At 41.1% G+C, this 22,637-nt stretch overlaps 1 long non-coding RNA gene across 1 annotated transcript; it reads right to left on the bottom strand.

Annotated features, from left to right (window-relative positions):
- Positions 1-18,269: 18,269 nt before the first annotated feature.
- LOC145156809 (uncharacterized) lies at positions 18,270-19,823 on the bottom strand. Its single transcript, XR_013736921.1, has 2 exons — positions 19,507-19,823; positions 18,270-18,552 (listed from the first exon to the last, which is right to left on the bottom strand). It is a non-coding gene; the product is annotated as an uncharacterized LOC145156809 (long non-coding RNA).
- Between the last annotated feature and the right edge of the window lie 2,814 nt (positions 19,824-22,637).

Genomic DNA, 22,637 nt, shown 5'->3' with positions numbered 1-22,637 from the left:
TAGTTGCAGCCCGTGGACGTAGGATTTCCACCGAATCCGAACCACGTAAAATCCTTGTGTTCTTCTTACTTTATTTTCTCGTTTCGTTTGTGTGTGTGATAGTGTTTCCGCTGCGTGTACCCGGTCCGGTTCCTAACAGATTTTGCATTACTGCTTAAATTATTGTGAAATATTGAGTTGCCATGACATCTTCCATTTGTGTTCTTTGTATATTTCTTTTACAACAATCTAAAATAATTTTATCTTACATCATCTTCTTTCTTTAGTACAGAAGCAATTAAATAGATATAGACACACAATCAGTGATCCAGGAAAACCACATGCTTGTTATTTTTGAGGAAGGATTTCATCAACACGGTGTTGGTTCTGAAATATGGTAGGTATTAGTTAATTAATAATTAATAATTTAGTTTAAAATTTGATTATTTATTATAATTATATGTTTGACTGTTGCTTTTAATAGTTTATAGTTTTTTCAAGGTAAAAGTATGTTGTTATTGTTAATTATTTATATACTTTTTTTCAAGTTGAAAGCATGTTGCTCTTAATTCCATGATATGGCTTGATGTTTAATTAGGTGTAAACTTAATTATTGTTGCTTTGTAGGTTGTTGTTGATCGCATGTGTAAGGAGATAAAGGAAGAGATTAAGGCGTAATGTGAACAAGTTTTGGCCGAAAAACAAGAAATTGTCAAGATGTATAACGACGTTAGTTGTATAACTCACCCAATGAAGTAACCCGCCTACCTAGTTAGACTTTGACGCTTGATTTTTATGATTTGGTTTCGATATTTTGAAATTGATTTGGTCTTTGACACTAAATTTTTTTATTTGGTTTCGATATTGTGAAATCGAATACGAACATTTATGTTGCTTGTCGAATATTAATATTTAATTTAATGCTTGCAATATAGTTTTAGTTTTAGTATTAAAATTTCTATAAATTTTGGTTATTAAATTAGCACATGAAAACTAATGATACAAATATCATCACGATTAGCAATGAATTCTTAGCTAAATGAATATCATCAGCGACAGATTAGTGACAAAAATTAGCGACGGAAGTTACCAACCCTTTTAACAATTTGCGAAAAGTGAATCCGTACCTAATCCCTCTCTAAATCCGTCGCTGACATTTAGCGAGCAATGTTTTTTCATCGAGCATATTCCGTGGCTGAAGGCTTTCAGCGACGGAAATTTCCGTCGCTGATGCCTCTGTTTCTAGTAGTGTTATAAAGCATTATCATATTGATTGTAGTAGGTATACTTCAATCTAATGCATATGCTTAAACATATATTGAAATTATATTTATTAATGCATATTGCAGGAAACAGCAACCTACTAAACTCTTTCTAACAATATAAGCAATATACTTCATTTTTACCCATACTATGTCACACATTGCACCATTTTCATAGACCATACAACTTTACCCAAGGTGGGGTGTTAGTTTCCTTCATTTAAGAATACTAAAATATAAATCTTTTATGAATACTAAATAAACAATGCAATGCAGGCTCGACCAATTCTAAGAGATGAGGAGGGTTTTGGATCATTGGAAGAATTTGTGATCCAAAGCTTGGGGGATAGTAGAACTCTATTTCTCCCCATTGTAATCTTTCAAACCAGGCTCCAAGATTCTTCAACAATAAACACTCTTCAGAACATGTATGTGCATGAGCTCAGACCTTAAAAGAGCCTGTTGCATTCCCAAAAAACAAATTACTCCAGGTTTATATAGCATATTTAAATCCATCAATGAATAAGGTAGAAAAGAATACCTTGCAATTCTCATAACTTTCTCGAACTATTTCTTCGATGAGATGTTTTGAATAAGATTTCTAAAGGAAGTTTATATACATGTGAAAACTCGGTTCTTTGCACGCCCGGTCAGCATGATCAGTTAGTCATTCAACAAGTGTGCCAATGCTTGCAGAGACAAAGCCTGCATTTCTCAAACATTGTTTAACACCATAAACAAAAGGTAACTTCCCAATAGAAGAAAAGACATGGAACCACAAAACTACAAGTACAGGAAACCTACTGGCTGAGGTAGCCACTTGAGATGGAGGTCGAAATTTAGGAGACGAAGCCATCGTTGCTGAAGACCTAACTACACTTTGATGTATCAAATAATATATTTTGAAAATAAAATTCATTTTGCATTTAACTTTTTAGAAGCCAATAAGATCAAACCAGGGAAATAGGTTCAATAAGATCATATTAGTCAATACTCAATAAGATCTCATTAATCTTATTTATCAATATAGAGAAACTGGTTCAGTAAGATCATATTTTCATGAATGGTAATGTAAATGATGCATTTTCCTTTGGATCATGGGTAGGGGTGGTGGAGTGAGGTGGTTTTGAAGGTTGGGTAGGGGTGGTGGAGTGAGGTGGTGTTGTGGGTGGAGTAGGGTTGGTGGATGTGGAGTAGGGAAAAGCATGAGGGGGGGGGGGGGGGGGTCATCAAGAAAGTCAAAAGATGTGGAGGGGGAAGGGTAGTGGCAAAGGGAAAAGAGGTTTCATCAAATGTAACATGACCAGACAGATAGACTTTGCCGGTTGATGGATCAAAACATCGATATCCCCGAAAGTTTTCCAGATACCCAAGGAAAACACATTTGACGGATCTTGGTTGGAGTTTATGAGATTAAGTAGATGAGGTATTAGGATAGCAAGTACACCTGAAGGTGCGGAGATGATCATATGATGGTTGGCGACCATAGAGAGAGGAGGCAGGTGTGGAAAAATTTAGGCGTTTAGTAGGAAGGATATTATGAAGGTAGGCAGTGGTGTGAAGAGTTTCGACCCAAAATAAGTATGCGAAGAGAGGCATGAATGAGAAGGGTATGGATAATGTCATTAATGCGACAAATCATCCATTCAAATCATCTGTTTTGGTGGGAAGTTTGAGGGCAAGAGAAACGGAAGGCGAGACTATGAGTTTGGGCAAAGGATTTAAAGTCATTATTTTCGAATTCTCCCTCGAGATCGCATTGGAATGACTTAATGGTCCGGTTAAATTGTGTATGGATAAGTTTGTAAAATTTTGTAAAAGTGAGAAATGTATCGGATTTATATTTGAGGGGGTATACCCATACATAATGAGTGAAATTATCAATAAGGACCATATAGTATTTATAACCAGATTTGCTTAAGACTGGAGATGTCCAAATATCACAATGTATAATGCCAAATGGTGCATAAGTAACAGATTGCGAATCATAAAAAGGTAAGCGGGTATATTTAGATAGTTGGCAAGCATTGTATAAAGAAGTTGTGGGTTTATTACAAGAAATTGAAATTTTTGAACGAAGTAAATCTAAAACAGGAGCACCCGGGTGACCCAAGCGAGCATGCCAACGATCGTGAGAGGTGGCAAGCAGGGCAGTAGAACTGGAAGGTGCTGTGAAGGGATAAAGATCTCCTGTGCTATCATGTTGAGAACAAAGAGCAGGTCCTTTATAGAAAAACCAGATGGGTCAAATTCAACAGAAGCTTGATTATCGATAGTAAACTTACGAACAGATAAAAGATTTTTAATAATGGATTGAGTAAATATTTTTTTTTAGTATATGAATGAGAGGGGGTAGTGTAAGAAGCATGATCGGACCCATGAATTGGTAGACTAGAGCCATTTCCAACAAAAATCGATGTTACAGGCGAAGTAGTTATGGAACTTGAGATCTTACCCTGATCAGATGTAAGATGTGTCGAGGCACCGGAGTCCATATACCACGCCAGATCATTGGAATTAAGATGAACTTGCTGCATTGGCTGAGCTAAATCTGAAGGACTGTAGTCAGAACAGCCAACAAATTGAGGAGTGGCAGTAGCGTCGAACCTGATGGTTGCATCAGAGGAGGTCCATTTGGCCCCTGTTGTGTCATGGATCCAGAATATTGACCGGGCCCGTAGGTGTGATTAGCCTAGTGATTTCTGGATGGATTCGGTCCATGAGAAGGGTATGGTGATGGCGGTAGATATCATGATTGTGATCCATTCCATCCTTGTTGCCATTGATTTCCTTGGTTCCAGTTTTGGTGGCCACGACCTCCACGTCCCCTGAAGCTTCTGCTACATCCTCAACCGCCTCTCCCGTGAGTGCTTATACCTCTGCCCGAGTAGTTTTTGTAGGGTTGACCTTGATTGCGTTGACCAGTTGCTTCGTTTTGTGGTGATCTGTCAACATCAACAGAAGTGGGGGCAGCGAGAACCGTGTGGGTTTGATTTTGTCTAGCTGTTTGTCTGTGTTGTTCCGGTTGTAACATGCTGCGAGCTGTTTCAAATGACGGAGAGCTTTGATTGATGTAGGCCCCAACAACATCAGACTCTGGTGGTAACCCACGAACCATTTGTAAGACTTTCTCGACATATCCAACCTGATAAGCAAGACTCTAAGTTTTTGGCAATAAGATTCCATTGATGAACATGCTCTTAAGGTAAGACTGGTGAACTCATGTTCAAGGGCTGTTGCACGTGACCCTTTGTTGATGAGAAAAGTTGATTTGAGTTTATTCTAAGCGGCTTGGGCATTGGTATCAGCGTCTAAGATGCGGACCATCAGTTCGTCAGACAAGGTGTTGTATATCCATTGAAGAACCAGTGCGTCGATTTCAGCCCATTGGAGGTACCCGGGATTGGATTAACCGGTGCAGGAGTGTCATCAATGTGATCGATAACCTTGTAAGCCTTGGCAAGAAGACGAAACAACTTTGTCCATGACGAGTAAGTGACTTTTGAGCCATCAATTGTTCGGATCTGTCTGTGGCTTTTTTCTTAGAAAAAAAATCGGCTGTTAGGGTTTAGGTAGGCTATGATACCATAATAACGATTATAGATATTGAATTGATATCTTTTGAATAAAAACCTATATATAGGGAATAAGATACAATTGGATATACCCACATATGGGGGTATATAATAGGAAATTATACAAAAGATAATTACAAGATATATAAATATCTTCCTAAGATATGATCGGCTAATACTATATTGTTCCCAATCCAATTAGAGTACAATAAATGAAACTGGTAATACAGGGGAACATAGTTAATAGTTAATACAATCAGTAAGGACAAAAAGAACCTTCAACTGCTGCTATAATCTCCACCATTTCGAGTCTTGCCAAAAAAAAAAAGCCAGCCAACTCAACAATGGAATTAGTAATGCTGGTGAGTTCTGAGGCAAAGGAAGAAACTCCAAAAAAGTCAAAGTTGCTTAGCAACAAGAAGTCAAGCAGCTCAAGAATGGTGACAATATCAGATGATTCAGAACCCATCAACAATTTTTACCCAAAAGGAAACAAGGAAGGAACTTGATATACTTAGCTTTAGTGATTAAGAAGTTGTTGGACAAAATTAATGGTTTATTTAGTGGTACATTTCTCAAGCCTCTGTTCTTGATACAACCTAAAAGCACAAAATAAGACTCGTGATTGTTGTTATATGTTAATCTGCATTCGTATTTATTTTGTCTGGAGGTTATGATGAAGAGGTTAATTAGAGAAACCAAAACAAGTTTCAACTTTCAAATGTTGTGGCTATTGCATTATCTTTCTATTTAGTGTATATTGTTGTAACATCCCAAAATACGAGCCAAAAAAAATTTCATTTTTGAAACATATACTTAGCAAACATTAGAAATAAAACATTCACTGATCATATCATTTCATAAAAATGTCGCGTGTCCGGAAACCATTTTATAAAAACATAATAATGTTAGAGTACAAATCCCAGAATAACTCATGATGCGGAAATCAATGTGTGTGTATGATGTGTCGCTACCGCGCCAGCTCCTTCCCCTTCGACGAAGAGGTACCTGAAAATAAAACTATAAACTGTAAGCACAAAGCTTAGTGAGTTCCCCCATCCTACCACCTACCATACAGTTACATAACATACATATATTGTCCGGCATATCTGGGTGCCCGACCTACCCCTTCGGTCCTCCCGACCGGATATTGTCTAGCATATCTGGGAGCTGGCCTCCCCTTCGGTCCTCTCGACCGGGTTCTGACTAGCATATCTGGGTGCTGGTCTCCCCTTCGGTCCTCTCGACCGGGTACTGTCTAACATATCTGGGAGCTGGCCTCCCCTTCGGTCCTCTCGACCGGGTACTGACTAGCATATCTGGGTGCTGGTCTCCCCTTCGGTCCTCTCGACCGGGTACTGGGGACTATTTCACCCCTTACTACTATCACATAACACATTTATCACATAATCTATCTAGCATGGCTGGGCACGACCGCCCCTTCGACCCTATTGGCCGGTAATCTGGGGACTATCTCCCCCTACAGTCACTAGTACATAGCATCATGTCATTTTAGCACATAAACATATCACAGGTAGTAACAACCCTAGATGAATATCACAGAGACAATCATCTATCAAGAACTCCTACTGGTGGGCTGGCATTGTGGCCGTAGACCCACCGCTACTGGAAGGTAACTCACCTCAAAGTGGCTGCTAATCTGCGTGGGAACTGACTGACTTCTGCTGCTGCTGCTCCGGAAATCCTCCGGCTATAATTCCCACAAAAACACTCAGTCAGATACTGCTAACCGCCCTCAGGGTAAAATGACCATTTACCCCTAACTAAGCCAAGAGTCAAAATCAAAGTCAACTTCCAGTTGACCCGACTCGCCGAGTTGGCTTGCCAACTCGCCGAGTCCCTATCCACTCGATTGACCATAATCTCGTCTCTACTCGTCGAGTTAGGCATTGACTCGACGAGTTCCCTTCCAAACCGATGACCACTAGTCCTTCATCCTACTCGCCGAGTTGTATGAACAACTCGCCGAGTCTGTTCTTGAGGCTCGCCGAGTCAGGGCATTGACTCGCCGAGTTCCTCCATGAGTGAGTCTGGTTTCCGACTCACTGATTCACCCCCCCCCCCCATGACTCACGACTCCACTCAGCAACACGAAAAGGGGAAAACTCGAGGACTCGCGACTCGACTCGCCGAGTCCGATGAACGACTCGCCGAGTCGGCCACATGCCACTAATATATACTCGATTTTGCTTGGATCCAGCTCATTCCATACGTAGATCTAGGTTCCTAGGGCTTGATTAACACGTAAAGTTTCCAACTTTACGTGTAAATAAACACCAATGAAGGTTTTAGGGCTCAAAATGCACTAAAAGAGTAGATCTAGGGCTTTCATGCAATATGGCTTCATAAAGGCAGTGGATCCGAGCTCCTAGAGCTCAATCATGCCTAGATCTAAAGGTTGATCGGCTTATCACAGACCCTAGTTCATACCAAAGCTTGGAAATGGCTCAAGAAGGACTTTAATGGAGCTCTAAGGGACTATAAGCATGAGAACAGAGGGAAACTGAGTTATACATCAAGGAAATCTCTGAAATAACACCAAGATGTCTGGCCTCCTTCCTCTCCTCTTGATCTACTCTCCTTTCTCTCTCAAAGTCTTCAAGAAATCACACCAAGCACTTCAATTTCACAAGGAACGATGTTAGAACGATATAGGGGGCTCTGAGGGTGAATGGGGGCGAGCTTGGGGCGCATAAGGTTGGTTTAAATAGGGTGCAAACCCTTGGAATTAGGGTTTCACCAGACAGCGGGGACTCGCCGAGTCCAGAATATGGACTCGCCGAGTCGCCAACTTAAACGTGTTCCATGTCCCGGCTCTACTCGGCGAGTCGGGCCTATAACTCGCCGAGTCCAAGGCTAAAAATGCAAAATACTTAGATAAATTTACATACCAGGAACCAGGTGCTACGAATCTCCCCCACTTATTTTAGACTTCGTCCTCGAAGTCTACTGCTCGGTCCTGAAACAGCTCGGGGTAATGCTCCATCATTTCTTCCACCGGCTCCCACGTCCACTCTGAACCCTTTCGGTGCTGCCATTGCACCTTCACTAATTCCACCCTCTTGTTCCTCAGATCCTTCGACTTCCGGTCGAGGATTGCGACTGGGCGCTCAATGTAATTCAGGCTGTCGTCAACCTGGATATCCTCTAACGGCACCACCGCTGAATCATCCACTAGGCACTTCCGCAGCTGAGAGACATGGAAGGTGTTGTGGATCTGACTGAGCTCGGCTGGCAGATCCAGCCTATATGCCACCTTGCCCACCCGGGCCAGAACCCTGAAGGGTCCAATGTACCTGGGGCCCAATTTGCCCCGTTTCCTGAATCGGATGACTCCCTTCCATGGTGACACCTTCAGGAGGACCATATCCCTGACCTGGAACTCCAGGTCTGATCGGCGCTTGTCAGCATAACTAATCTGCCGACTATGTGCAGTCTGAAGCCTGCTCTGAACCTGCTGGATCCTCTCGGTCGTCTTGAGCACCAGTTCGGTGCTCCCCATGACCCTCTGGCCTACCTCACCCCAGCATATCGGGGTCCTGCACCTCCTCCCGTACAACATCTCGAAGGGAGGTCGGTCGATACTCGCGTGGTAGCTGTTGTTGTACGAAAACTCAGCTAGAGGAAGATAGGTATCCCAGCTACCACCGAAGTCTAGTACGCACGCCCGCAACATATCCTCCAGAGTCTGGATGGTCCGCTCACTCTGACCATCGGTCTGCGGGTGAAAAGCGGTGCTAAAATGTAGACGAGTACCCAGCTCGTCATGCAACTTCTTCCAAAACCTGGAAGTAAACCGTACATCTCTGTCTGAAATCACGGAGACTGGCACTCCGTGCCGCGCCACCACCTCTCGGATGTAGATTTTGGCCAACTTCTCTGCCGAGATACTCTCCTGGATCGGTATGAAGTGAGCGCTCTTGGTCAACCGATCCACGATGACCCATATAGAATCCACTCCCCGTGCAGTCCTGGGAAGCTTGGTGATAAAATCCATCGTGATGTCTTCCCATTTCCACAGCGGGATATCCAACGGCTGCATCTTGTCGTGTGACCTCTGGTGCTCGGCCTTGACCTTCCTGCAGGTCAAGAACCGCTCAACATACCATGCTACATCCCGCTTCATGCAGGGCCACCAATAGTCTAGACGAAGTTCTCTATACATCTTCGTTGCCCCGGGATGAATGGAGAATTGGGATTTGTGCGCCTCCTCCATCAGAACCTGACGCACACCCCCGTGATACGGTACCCACACCCTACGGTGTAGTGTCAATAACCCTTGACTATCATAGTCGAAGGAGGAAACCTGTCCCACAATCCGCTCGCTCTTCCGATGTTCCTCCTTCATAGCCTCCTGCTGAGCCTCCCGGATCCGCTCCAAAAGCGGAGTCACCACTGTCATCCTCAGACAGATATCCCTGATCGGTGCCGCCTTGCGGCTAAGCGCATCGGCCACCATGTTGGCCTTTCCCGGATGGTAAAGGATCTCGCAGTCATAATCCTTTACCACGTCAAACCACCGACGCTGCCTCATGTTCAGATTCGGCTGATCCATGAGGTACCTCAAGCTCTTGTGGTCCGTGTAAATCGTACATCGAACCCCATAGAGGTAATGTCGCCATATCTTGAGGGCGAACACAACAGCCCCCAACTCCAAATCATGCGTCGGGTAGTTCGCCTCATGAGGCTTCAGCTGCCTCGACGCGTAGGCGATGACGTGCCCTCTCTGCATCAATACTGCGCCCAAACCTGAGATGGACGCATCGCAGTACACAACAAAATCCTCCATGCCCTCTGGCAGGGCTAAGATTGGCGCCTCGCACAATCTCTGCCTCAGTGTCTCGAACGTTGCCTGCTGCTCAGGCCCCCAACGAAAGACCACAGCCTTCCTCGTTAGCCTGGTCAGGGGTAATGCTATCTTGGAGAAATCCTGGATGAATCTCCGATAGTAGCCAGCTAATCCCAGGAAACTCCGAATCTTAGATGGAGACTTCGGAACCTCCCATCTCATCACGGCCTCTACCTTGGCCGGATCTACCGAAATCCCGTTCTGGTTGACAAGGTGCCCAAGAAACTGCACCTCGCACAACCAGAAATCACACTTGGAGAACTTGGCGTACAAGTTCTCCCTCCTCAAGGTCTCTAGAACCTCTCGCAGATGCTCCTCCTGCGTCTTGGAGTAAACCAAGATATCATCAATAAACACTATCACAGACCGGTCTAACATCGATCTGCACACGCGGTTCATGAGGTCCATGAACGCGGCAGGAGCATTGGTGAGCCCGAAAGGCATCACCACAAACTCATAGTGGCCATAACGCGTCCGAAACGCCGTCTTCTGCACATCCTCCTCCCTAACCCTCATCTGATGATACCCTGAACGCAAATCTATCTTGGAGAACCAAGATGCTCCTTGAAGCTGGTCAAAGTGGTCGTCAATCCTCGGGAGTGGGTAACGGTTCTTCACCGTTACCTTGTTCAGCTCCCTATAGTCTATACACATACGATGCGACCCATCCTTCTTCTTCACAAACAGAATCGGGGCTCCCCAGGGTGAACTGCTCGGTCGAATGAAACCCTTGTCTAACAGCTCCTGAAGCTGTGTAGACAACTACTGCATCTCAGGAGGAGCCAACCCATACGGTGCCTTGGCTATCGGAGCCGCACCAGGGACTAGGTCAATCCTGAACTCCACCTGTCGCTCTGGAGGTATCCCTGGCAACTCCTCGGGGAATACATCCGCGAATTCTCGTACTACGGGCACATCACCCACCGTCGCCCTACCCGCCTCCCGGGTATCCATAACATACGCGACATAACCTGCGCAACCCTGCTGAAGGTAACGCCTATCTCTCGCTGCTGAACATAAGGCCGGTCCTCGCTGTGGCCTCTCGCCCTGAATCACCAGCTCTCCCCCACTTGGGGTCCTGATCCGCACCAACTGCTGCGCGCAGTCGATCACTGCCCCATTAGGGCTAAGCCAATCCATGCCTATAATCACCTTGTTCCCACGCAATGGAATGGGAACCAAGTCTACCAAGTAGCGCTCCTCAAATAACCTCAGCACACAATCTCGGAAGACCTCAGATGCTCGCACTGATCGGTCGTCCGCAATCTCGACCTCTAGAGGGCAATCCAACATACCCGAAGACTCAGAAAACTTCTTGCTAAGCGCAAGAGAAACGAATGATCGGGTAGCGCCCGAATCAAACAGTACCTGTACTGGGATACCGTTCACATGGAACGATCCTAAACAGAGCACATATCAATGACATAAACGTCATAAAAATAAACCAGAGGGAAAGAATCATACCCGTCACTACATCGGGTTCAGCGCGTGCCTCCTCGGTAGTCAGCTGAAATGCCCGACTCCTCACCACTGGAGCCTCTGCCTTGCCCTGCCGGCCATCGGTAATCCGCAGGGTCGCTGGAGCTGGCGCCTTTACTGGCGCTGCTGCTGTCAACTAGGGGCAATTGGCCTTCTTGTGGCCCTTTTGGTTGCAGTGGAAACACAGCAACTCTGACGTCTGTAACACAGGTGCAGGGGCGGTACAATCCCTGCTGAAGTGCCCTAACTTGCCGCACTTGTAGCAGCCTGACGATCCCAACTTGAACGCTCCCTCGTGCGTCTTGCCGCATTTTCTGCAGCGGCCCCGTCCCTGTTGGCCTTTCGGCCCCGCATCTGGTCCCTTGGGCTTCTTCCCTGAAGCCCCCATAACATGCCCCTCTTCCGCCTTTCTCTTCCGAATGTGCTCCAGGTCTATCTCCCTCTCCCTTGCCCTAGCACCCATAGAGTCCAGGGTAGGGCAAGCTGAAAAACTGACATGCTCCCAAATGTCAGCTCGTAGCATGTCATGATAGCGGGTCCTCCTCATATCCTCATCACCCGCGTACTGGGGCACCAGTAACGCTCTCTCCCGGAACTTGGCGGTGATCTCCGCCACAGTCTCCGTCGTCTGTCTCATATCTAGGAACTCCCTGGCCAGCTGCTGAAACTCGACAGCCGGCGCAAACTCTGCCCTGAACCTGGTCACGAAGTCCGACCAGGTCATAGCCTCGACAGCCGAGGCTCCCAACGAGTCACCAACGGATTCCCACCAATCCCTAGCTCGATCTCTCAAACATCCTGCTGCAAATCTCACCTTCGACCCCTCGGGGCAGAAGCTAGTCAACTGTGCAGACTCAATGTCTGCAATCCATCGCCTGGCAGCTATGGGGTCCTTCGCCCCGTGAAAATCCGGCGCACCACTGCCCCGGAAGTCCTTGAAGGACAGTGTGCGAGATCCTGACTGGCCAGATGCCATGTCGCTCCTGAATGCCCTGAGGCGATCCTTCATCAACTCCACTATCCCTTCCTTGATCGACCCGAAGATAATGGGAGTCGAATCAAGGATGCCTCTGGTGATCTCTGACGCGATGAACTCGCGTAGCCTCTCGTCTATTGGCTCGAAACCTGATCCCGAACCCGATCCCTCTCTTGAACTGCCAACTACTGGCCTCGAGCGTAGTACCACCATTCTGCAATACATAACGACAACTGTCAGTGGTACTGATACATCTAAAGGGATCACGTCTACTGCAAGGTTCCTGGTCTCGCCTCAGCCTCCCTTAATTCAAGTACGGATCCTCTGCTTTCAGTAGTATGGGCCCATACTACCTTCCACATCTATCTGTACTTTCCTCAAGAACTCCCTCGACTCCACCAAGTCCCTACTACTACTGTTGATCTCATGCTAATCTCATCCTAGGCTCGCCCTAGGAAGTCGCCAACCCACTCTCCGCCCTCAGCTGCATAAGAAGTCCCTGCTTTCTTCCCCTAACTAGCTTGCGAATACTATTACATATTACTCAGACTAGATAATTCTTCGAATGAGGGATCCTACCCTACAACGGTTGGACTCAAACAAGAGCTGCGAAATAGGGCTAGACCCAACCCTCTGAAATTATTTAGTCCTTGCAATATGTATATTAACATATTCGTTTACTAGTTAGTGAAAGACAACTAGAACTCCTAAAAGCACATAGCAAGCAGCATTCAGACATTGAGTACACATAATCAAGTATGTACTACTCTGGCTATCATATCGACTGATCTGTACTAGCATACACTGCTAAGCTCATACTATCAGGCATAACCTAAACAGGCTATCCTACTACTGTCTACTCGGTACTAGCATGCAATTCTCATAAAGCTGGAACACATAAAGCAGGCACATAAGGCATCATTCCTAGATCCTTAGTCCTATTCTAGCATGTTGTTCTACTGAAACTGAAACTGATAATCATAACATAAACTTGTATGGGTACTTTGGGGAAAACTTACTTGAGCTCGGCCGGTCGCGCACATCACACACCTCGTTCTTTCTCGAAACTCTTTTACCCAGTCTTTAGAAAATCGTTTCTTTATAAAAATCTTTTAATCCCTCAATTTGAGTCCAGACATCCCCCGAAGGTGTGTCCGAATCCCTCAAACCAGGGCTCTGATACCAACTTGTAACATCCCAAAATACGAGCCAAAAAAAAATTTCATTTTTGAAACATATACTTAGCAAACATTAGAAATAAAACATTCACTGATCATATCATTTCATAAAAATGTCGCGTGTCCGGAAACCATTTTATAAAAACATAATAATGTCAGAGTACAAATCCCAGAATAACTCATGATGCGGAAATCAATGTGTGTGTATGATGTGCCGCTACCGCGCCAGCTCCTTCCCCTTCGACGAAGAGGTACCTGAAAATAAAACTATAAACTGTAAGCACAAAGCTTAGTGAGTTCCCCCATCATACCACCTACCATACAGTTACATAACATACATATATTGTCCGACATATCTGGGTGCCCGACCTACCCCTTCGGTCCTCCCGACCGGATACTGTCTAGCATATCTGGGAGCTGGCCTCCCCTTCGGTCCTCTCGATCGGGTTCTGACTAGCATATCTGGGTGCTGGTCTCCCCTTCGGTCCTCTCGACCGGGTACTGTCTAACATATTTGGGAGCTGGCCTCCCCTTCGGTCCTCTCGTCCGGGTACTGACTAGCATATCTGGGTGCTGGTCTCCCCTTCGGTCCTCTCGACCGGGTACTGGGGACTATTTCACCCCCTTACTACTATCACATAACACATTTATCATATAATCTATCTAGCATGGCTGGGCACGACCGCCCCTTCGACCCTATTGGCCGGTAATCTGGGGACTATCTCCCCCTACAGTCACTAGTGCATAGCATCATGTCATTTTAGCACATAAACATATCACAGGTAGTAACAACCCTAGATGAATATCACAGAGACAATCATCTATCATGCAACTCCTACTGGTGGGCCGGCATTGTGGCCGTAGACCCACCGCTACTGGAAGGTAACTCACCTCAAAGTGGCTGCTAATCTGCGTGGGAACTGACTGACTTCTGCTGCTGCTGCTCCGAAAATCCTCCGACTATAATTCCCACAAAAACACTCAGTCAAATACTGCTAACCGCCCTCAGGGTAAAATGACCATTTACCCCTAACTAAACCAAGAGTCAAAATCAAAGTCAACTTGCAGTTGACCCGACTCGCCGAGTTGGCTTGCCAACTCGCCGAGTCCCTATCCACTCGATTGACCATAATCCCGTCTCTACTCGTCGAGTTAGGCATTGACTCGACGAGTTCCCTTCTAAACCGATGACCACTAGTCCTTCATCCTACTCGCCGAGTTGTATGAACAACTCGCCGAGTCTGTTCTTGAGGCTCGCCGAGTCAGGGCATTGACTCGCCGAGTTCCTCCATGAGTGAGTCTGGCTTCCGACTCACTGAGTCACCCCCCCCCCCATGACTCACGACTCCACTCAGCAACACGAAAAGGGGAAAACTCGAGGACTCGCGACTCGACTCGTCGAGTCCGATGAACGACTCGCCGAGTCGGCCACATGCCACTAATATATACTCGATTTTGCTTGGATCCAGCTCATTCCATACGTAGATCTAGGTTCCTAGGGCTTGATTAACACGTAAAGTTTCCAACTTTATGTGTAAATAAACACCAATGAAGGTTTTAGGGCTCAAAATGCACTAAAAGAGTAGATCTAGGGCTTTCATGCAATATGGCTTCATAAAGGCAGTGGATCCGAGCTCCTAGAGCTCAATCATGCCTAGATCTAAAGGTTGATCGGCTTATCACAGACCCTAGTTCATACCCAAGCTTGGAAATGGCTCAAGAAGGACTTTAATGGAGCTCTAAGGGACTATAGCATGAGAACAGAGGGAAACTGAGTTATACCTCAAGGAAATCTCTGAAATAACACCAAGATGCCTGGCCTCCTTCCTCTCCTCTTGATCTACTCTCCTTTCTCTCTCAAAGTCTTCAAGAAATCACACCAAGCACTTTAATTTCACAAGGAACGATGTTAGAACGATATAGGGGGCTCTGAGGGTGAATGGGGGCGAGCTTGGGGCGCATAAGGTTGGTTTAAATAGGGTGCAAACCCTTGGAATTAGGGTTTCACCAGACAGCGGGGACTCGCCGAGTCCAGAATATGGACTCGCCGAGTCGCCAACTTAAACGTGTTCCATGTCCCGGCTCTACTCGGCGAGTCGGGCCTACAACTCGCCGAGTCCAAGGCTAAAAATGCAAAATACTTAGATAAATTTACATACCAGGAACCAGGTGCTACAATTGTTCTAACATTTTTACACGTATAAGGAATCTAATTTTCAATCCATGCGAAAAGCGTTCATATTATAATTGAAATTATAGACTGATGTTGACCTGTATTTTTGCAAGTTGAATTTGGATTTTACGAGACAATTCATGGCCATAGACATATAGGTCAATCTAATTGGATAACTTCTTCCTTCTTGGTTTCATTTATTAAAACATTGACTATTATTTTAATTATTATTGTTAAACATATATCTCTAACATTATAGCAGCCACATTACATCCACTTTCCGTCTTAGGCCTCCACACGCAGAAAGTTCCAGAAGGTAGAGCTTCCAGTTCGTCGGCTTCTGATGATGAACACGAAGAAGATTCTTCTGGTTCATCAATGAATAGCTTCCGTAATGAACTGGTGATAGAATCAGAAGCATGAATCTCATTATCCTTTGATTTAACTTCATCCTTGATGAGAAGATCGCGATTGAAAAGAGGAAAAATATTCCAGCCTCGCGAATCGATCTCTTTTGCTGAAACTCCTTCTTCACTTAAATCCAACGAGAATCTAAAATCGTCTTCATCGGAATCCCCAAAATTCGTGAAATCGACCGGCCTGTTCTTCACGTATGACTTTGGTGATAGCCATGGATGTGTTCTTCGATCTATAAGAGATTATGGAATCGGCTTCCAGGTATGTACTCTATTATCTGTTTTGTCTCCTCAGCCCTATCTCATCTCTCGCTCCCCTTCCATTTCCATTTTTTGAAACATAATCCAAGAAACAGACCCACCATGGAAAACAATGCTGACATATGCTTTCAAGAAGTGATTTTGACTTTGCTTATGATTAGTTATTCCATAAACATGATGATTTAATTTGATTTCTTTGAAGTAATTTCATACTCTTGATAATACAAATTACTTGTTAGTATTTGAAGGTATACACTTTTTTATTGTAAATTTAGTCACATTCATATATTTATTAATTACATATGTTGTATGTTTCATCAAATGGAGTATAAAGATTTGTGCATCTGATTTTGCCCGCCAAATGTTTGTTAAAATGCTTGAATCAAATATTTCAGCCAATTTTTTTTGTAATATTTGAACTATCATATCTCTCTCATACTAACTTGGAATGATATGAAATTTGTTTCTGCATATTCTCCTTTGTGTTAGCTACAAGTTAGGTTCAAAAGTCATTTAAATTTGATTAATATTGGTTGAGTTATAGTCCTTCGAACATGCGATGTTACAGCTGTATTTTTAGCACTCTTTGTTCAGAAACATTTGTGATCTTTGAACTGACATATTTACCACATTCTAGCTTGTAATAAGCTGACCTTTTTCCAAAGTATTGTCCTTTGTGTTAGCTCAATGTAGTCATTGTAATTAGATTAAGTCGATAATTTGGATCAGGTGACTCGGGGAATACTTGATCAAGTGACTCGAGTACATTCTGTTAAAATAAATTAAAAGGCTTTAATGTCTAACACATTCTGTTAGAATTATAGTTTTATTCTGTTAGAATATACTGAAAGTTATACTATTTTAAAGTTGATTATTTTTTTTTTTTTTGGATTTAGGTTTTGAAGGGGCTGCCATTGATGTGGAAAATGAAGAAAACATGGAGAACGAGAGTATTCTAGCAGAATGTTGTTATTTTTTAAGAATGTTATTCATTTTTGTTGATATTCTTTTAGAATATTTATAACTATATTAAAATGTATAAGACTTTTAGTCTGTAAGAATATGTATGAATTTGTATTTAAGTTCGGATGTATAAGAATATATCAAAATGTTTGTTAATTTTCAACATCTGATTCAAGAATTTTGTTTTTTTTCAATAATATTCTATTAGAATAAAATTCTGAAAGAGTATCATTCTAACAAAAAATATTCTGACACAATAAAATCGATAAAAATTGAAATTGAATTAATTAAAAAATTCAGATTTTTTTATATTAGGAGAATTAATCATCCCTAAAAATCCGAAAATTTCCTTTTATAAATGTAGTTAATTGTCCAAAATACCATTTTGTTAAAAATTGTGTGATTATATAGTATATGTTACCCATTGTAATATGATACACTCTCAAATCATGTTCATTGATTAATTTCATCCGTTGGTCCAGATCTGTGCATTCTGGCACACAATACTTAATAAAAACAAAATAACCTAAGCCTATATATATATATATATATATATATATATATATATATATATATATATATATATATATATATATATATATATAGGGAGATGATCAAATGAGAATACGTAAAAGGTTGAGAACGCGAGAACAATTGTAGACCAATCATTCCATAGGGGCGTAAAAGGAATTTTACAATATAATTAAATATGGATAATTAATTAATTCCTACAATCATGGTATGTTGTCTAACTAATTGATATTTTACCCAGATACCAAAAATGAATTTAATCTATTTTTAATCAAATAGATTACGAAAAAAAAAACTTTTTACCATGATTAAAAAACGTTTTTTTTTAAAAAAAATTTTACCGGTATATCAAAAAGATTGATTTTACCATGGTTAAAAAACATTTTTTTTTTAAATTTACCAGTATTTCAAAAAGATTGATGAATTAATCATTTCAACCGAATATTTGTAATCATACAAAAATAAAACATATTTGTAATCAAATATGAATCCGTTGTAATCGTAAATGAATAGATGAATTAAGTTATAATGATAAGAATTAACATTAAATTAACCAAATGTGTACCATGATAGACATAAATATTGTTCATGATTAAAAAAAAAGTCTAATATAATCATAATCATAAATAAATAAATCTTAATGTAGACAGTGCAATTGTAATTATAAATGAAAAGTACAATGGTAAAATAGAAAAAAATATTGTTATAACATCTGGAGATGACCATCTAAACTAGTGTCATGTTACAATCAAAAACACACCAACGATTTTCACGGTCCCTTTTTTCGCGTCCAAGCTTTTGACTTAAAATGTATTGCTCTTGTGTTCAATCTTTTGACTTGAAACGGATTGCCTTTATATGAACTTAAGCTCTTTTGTTGTTACGAAACCTACAAAAATTAAAACATAAATGCAAGTTAGAATAGCAAATATATAAACTCAATACTTGTAATCATATATGATTAAGCATAATAAATAAATTTAATACTTCTAATCATGAATGATTAATCATAACCTGAATACTATATTTTTCTTCACATCAGCAACCTGAATCAACAATCACTATATGTTTATACAGAGCTCAAGTTGATTAAGAGAAAGATAGATAGAAACAAAATATAAAATTCGTTACGAGAAATCCACAGTTTAAATGATTGCCTTATATATAGATTGTATTAACCTAAAATAGCTTTATATAGCTATGTGAAACATTCAACTGATTGATTTCCAACATTAAATTATTAAACCTGAAAAAAGTCAAATACCATTTACTCCGTTTGTCGTTGTTTTCTCAAGTAAATAAGTAATCACTTTGTGGATAATAACTAGATCAATTCAATGAGTTCATAGACTACACTGAATATAAGAGCAGCTGATTTCTCTAACAAGGTGGCAACTTCAACCACATACTTCCCATTCCAGTTTTAACAGTAATTTACTATTCTTGAAAACAAACAAACAATCATGTAAGCATGAAACATGATTCATCCAACAATTTCACATATCAATTCTAATAATTCACAGCGATTCACAATTCATATAACTCCATGGTAAATGAATAAAACAAAAGCACACAGAGTTAGATGCTTTGGAGTATTTCGATTATGATTATTTAATATTTTCACTGAAACTAATCAATTGACATGAGGGGAAAAAAACACAATCTAATTACTAATAGGGAATACTGCAACTTAAACCCTAAGGAATCAATTTCATAATCCAAGAAGCAAAAATCATACTACAATCATTATCGAGTAAAACTTCAGATCAAACAACGCATAAAACCCTAGCTTCCAATCGATTACACATAGAAACAAAAGAAGCAGAATTGAAACGAGACGAACCGTGTCCTCGGATTTTACTTCGATTTCGAAGTGAGTCCCCTTCAATGTTTTCACAAAAACCTTCAATGATAATCGACGAACTAGCGAACAGTGGAACCGATTACCTGAGTCGTCGCTGCCTTGTTACGCCGGAGTTAGGCGAGGTTGCGCCGGTGAGTAGAAATCAATGGGACCACCCACGAAGTAGCGAGCAGCGGAACCGATCTTCGGAGGCGTGTACAAGCGAGTGGAGTCGACTGTAGAAGAAGGTTTTTAAGAAGGAGGCGGCATTATTATGAAACCCTAGATAGGGGGAATATAAAAGCAAGAAATGAAAGGAGAGGTGAGAGAGTGAGAAATTATAGGAAATATGTAAAGTTGTAATTCCTATTATGTCTTTCTGACCATTTAAATGTTACACTTTAATGCCAACAATTTTAGAATTTTTCATAAATCACCCCTTTAATAATAACCTTAGATTTAAATATTTAAATGAACCAGATCTGTTCTCGCGTTCTCAACCTTTTAGGTGTTCTCATTTGATCATACTCCTATATATATATATATATATATATATATATATATATATATATATATATATATATATATATATATATATATATATATATATATTAAATTGCGTTTTCTAGCTATAGATATCAAATTTAATCTAATGATCAATATCCAAGTAAAAAGTTATTCACTTGGATTACATATGCAGTACGTGTTACATCCGTGGATGTTATTAATAAATTAGTGTAGGTGGCAAATTGTATTCTAAAAATATTTTTTTTAATATAAAATAACTTTTGTGTTATACTGTTCAATGTAATCAATAACTATGAACCATGATGACGTCGCACAAGGTCGGCATTTCCGCCGTCGGCCGGGGTGTGACAGTTTTGGATCTTTGGAAGAATTTGCGATCCAAAGCTTGGGGGATAGTAGAACTCTATTTCTCCTGATTGTAATATTTCAAACCAGGCTCCAAGATTCTACAGCAAAAAACACTCTTCAGAACTAGTCTGTATGAGCTCAGACCTTATAAGAATCTGTTGCATTCTAAATAACAAATTACTCCAGGTTTATATTGCATATTTAAATTCATCAATGAATAAGGTAGAAAAGAATACCTTGCAATTCTCATAACTATCTCGAACTATTTCTTCGATGAGCTGTTTTGAATAAGTTTTCTAAAGGAAGCTTATATACATGTGAAAACTCGGTTCTTTGCCCGGCCTGTCAGCATGATCAGTGAGTCATTCAACAAGTGTTCCAATGCTTGTAGAGACAAAGCTTGGATTTCTCAAACATTGTTTAACACCATAAACAAAAGGTAACTTCCCAATAGAAGAAAAGACAAGGAACCACAAAACCACAAGTACAGGAAACCTACTGGCTGAGGTAATTACTCGTGATGGAGGTTGAAATTCAGGAGTTGAAGCCATCATTGCCGAAGACCTAACTACACTTTGAGGTATCAGATAATATATTTGAAAACAAAATTAAAGTTGCAGAGCAACATGTAGTCAAGCAGCTAAAGAATGGTGAGAATATCAGATGATTCGGAACCCATCAACAATTTTATACCCAAAAGAAAACAAGGAAGGAACTTGATGTATTTAACATTAGTGATTAAGAAGTTGTTGGAAAAAATTAATGGTTTTATTTAGTGGTACATTTCTCAAGCCCCTGTTCTACATACAACCTAGAAGCACAAAAAAACACTCATGATTGCTGTTATGTGTTAATCTACTTTCGTATTTATTTTGTCTGCAGGTTGTTATGAAGAGGCTAATTAGAGAATCCAAAAAATGTTTCAACTTTCAAATTTTGTAGTTATCACATCATCTTTTTATTTACTGTATCTTGTTCTATGGTTTTTACACGTACAAGTAAGAAATATGATTTTCAATCCATGCGAAAAAGTTTTCATATTGTAATTGAAATTGTAGACTGACTTTGTGCTGAATTTTTGCAAGTTAAATTATGATTTTAGGTGCCATTTCATTCCCCTAAACATATAGGTCGATTTAATTGAATAACATCTTCCTTCTTGCTGTCCAGAGAAACCAGAAGCACAAAATAGTTAGAAAGTAGTAGCCTGAGTAGTCCAATTAACGATTATACTTAAACAATGGTCGTCGAGTCTAATCTATTTTAACAAACCAGGGTTGGCCCAAGGGGTGTTCAAGAGGTGCTTATGAACAGGGCCCACTGCAATCAAGGGCCCAAAAATTATTCAGATTTTTTTATTTGCTTTTGTTCATTTTTGGGCCAATTAGGTTACAGAATGTATGATGCATCGGCCGAGAAAGGATACGACGCTGGAATCAGAAAACAAATGAGCGCGAATCAGAAGTTCTTTGGGAAAAGGAATCAACGTTCTGGTTCGTGTTGATAGGTATTACGATTTTGGCATGGGAAACAAACGATGGCTAGCAGAAACATTTTATTAGTTCTTTTCTTTTTAAATCTAGAAGAAATCATTCAAAATAAAACCCATAATCCTCGAAAATCAGAAGTTGATCACTCAATCATAAGCTTTCAACTCATACATCTTTCTTCTTACTTCATTTTTCATGAATTTTAAAAATCAGTGAATCACAAACAGGAGTGGGGGCTGTGAGGCTTCGAAAATTTGAAGCAAATTGAAATTAGGAGTAAGGTTTCGAATGTCAGATGTCGGGATGGGGTATAGGGACGAAAATCAGAAGGTAATATAGAATTTTTTTTATCTATATGTTATATATCTGATGTTGTTTAGAAGTAATCAGTTTTTTTTTTCATTCTTTCTGGTTCATATCTTCTCCAATTTGAAGATACTAAAGACTATCTATGATCTACTTATTTTCAAAAACTATTATTTAAATTGCAATGTTGACTATTCCTATTATTTCTATATTTTGCAGGAAGGAGGTTTTCCAATTTTGTTTAAATTTTAGATTTTTTTAGTTTTAGGGCCTATTTTTTATTAAATGGCACAGGGCCTTCAAATTCTCGGGGCCGGCCCTGTAACAAACATTAAGCATTAGGAAGCTTTAAGAAATCATAACTTGTAGTCCTTCATGCTCATTTGAAGCCTTTGTATATACCCTTTAAGATGCACTCATACAAACAAATAACTTTCCTACATGTTTTGATCCACAATA

This window comes from Lactuca virosa, chromosome 2 (genome assembly GCF_052849685.1).
Source record: "Lactuca virosa cultivar CGN04683 chromosome 2, Lactuca_virosa_CGN04683_v6, whole genome shotgun sequence".
NCBI lineage: Eukaryota > Viridiplantae > Streptophyta > Magnoliopsida > Asterales > Asteraceae > Lactuca > Lactuca virosa.
The sequence above is the reverse complement of the archived record's forward strand: the minus strand, read 5'-3'. Positions and strand labels throughout refer to the sequence as shown.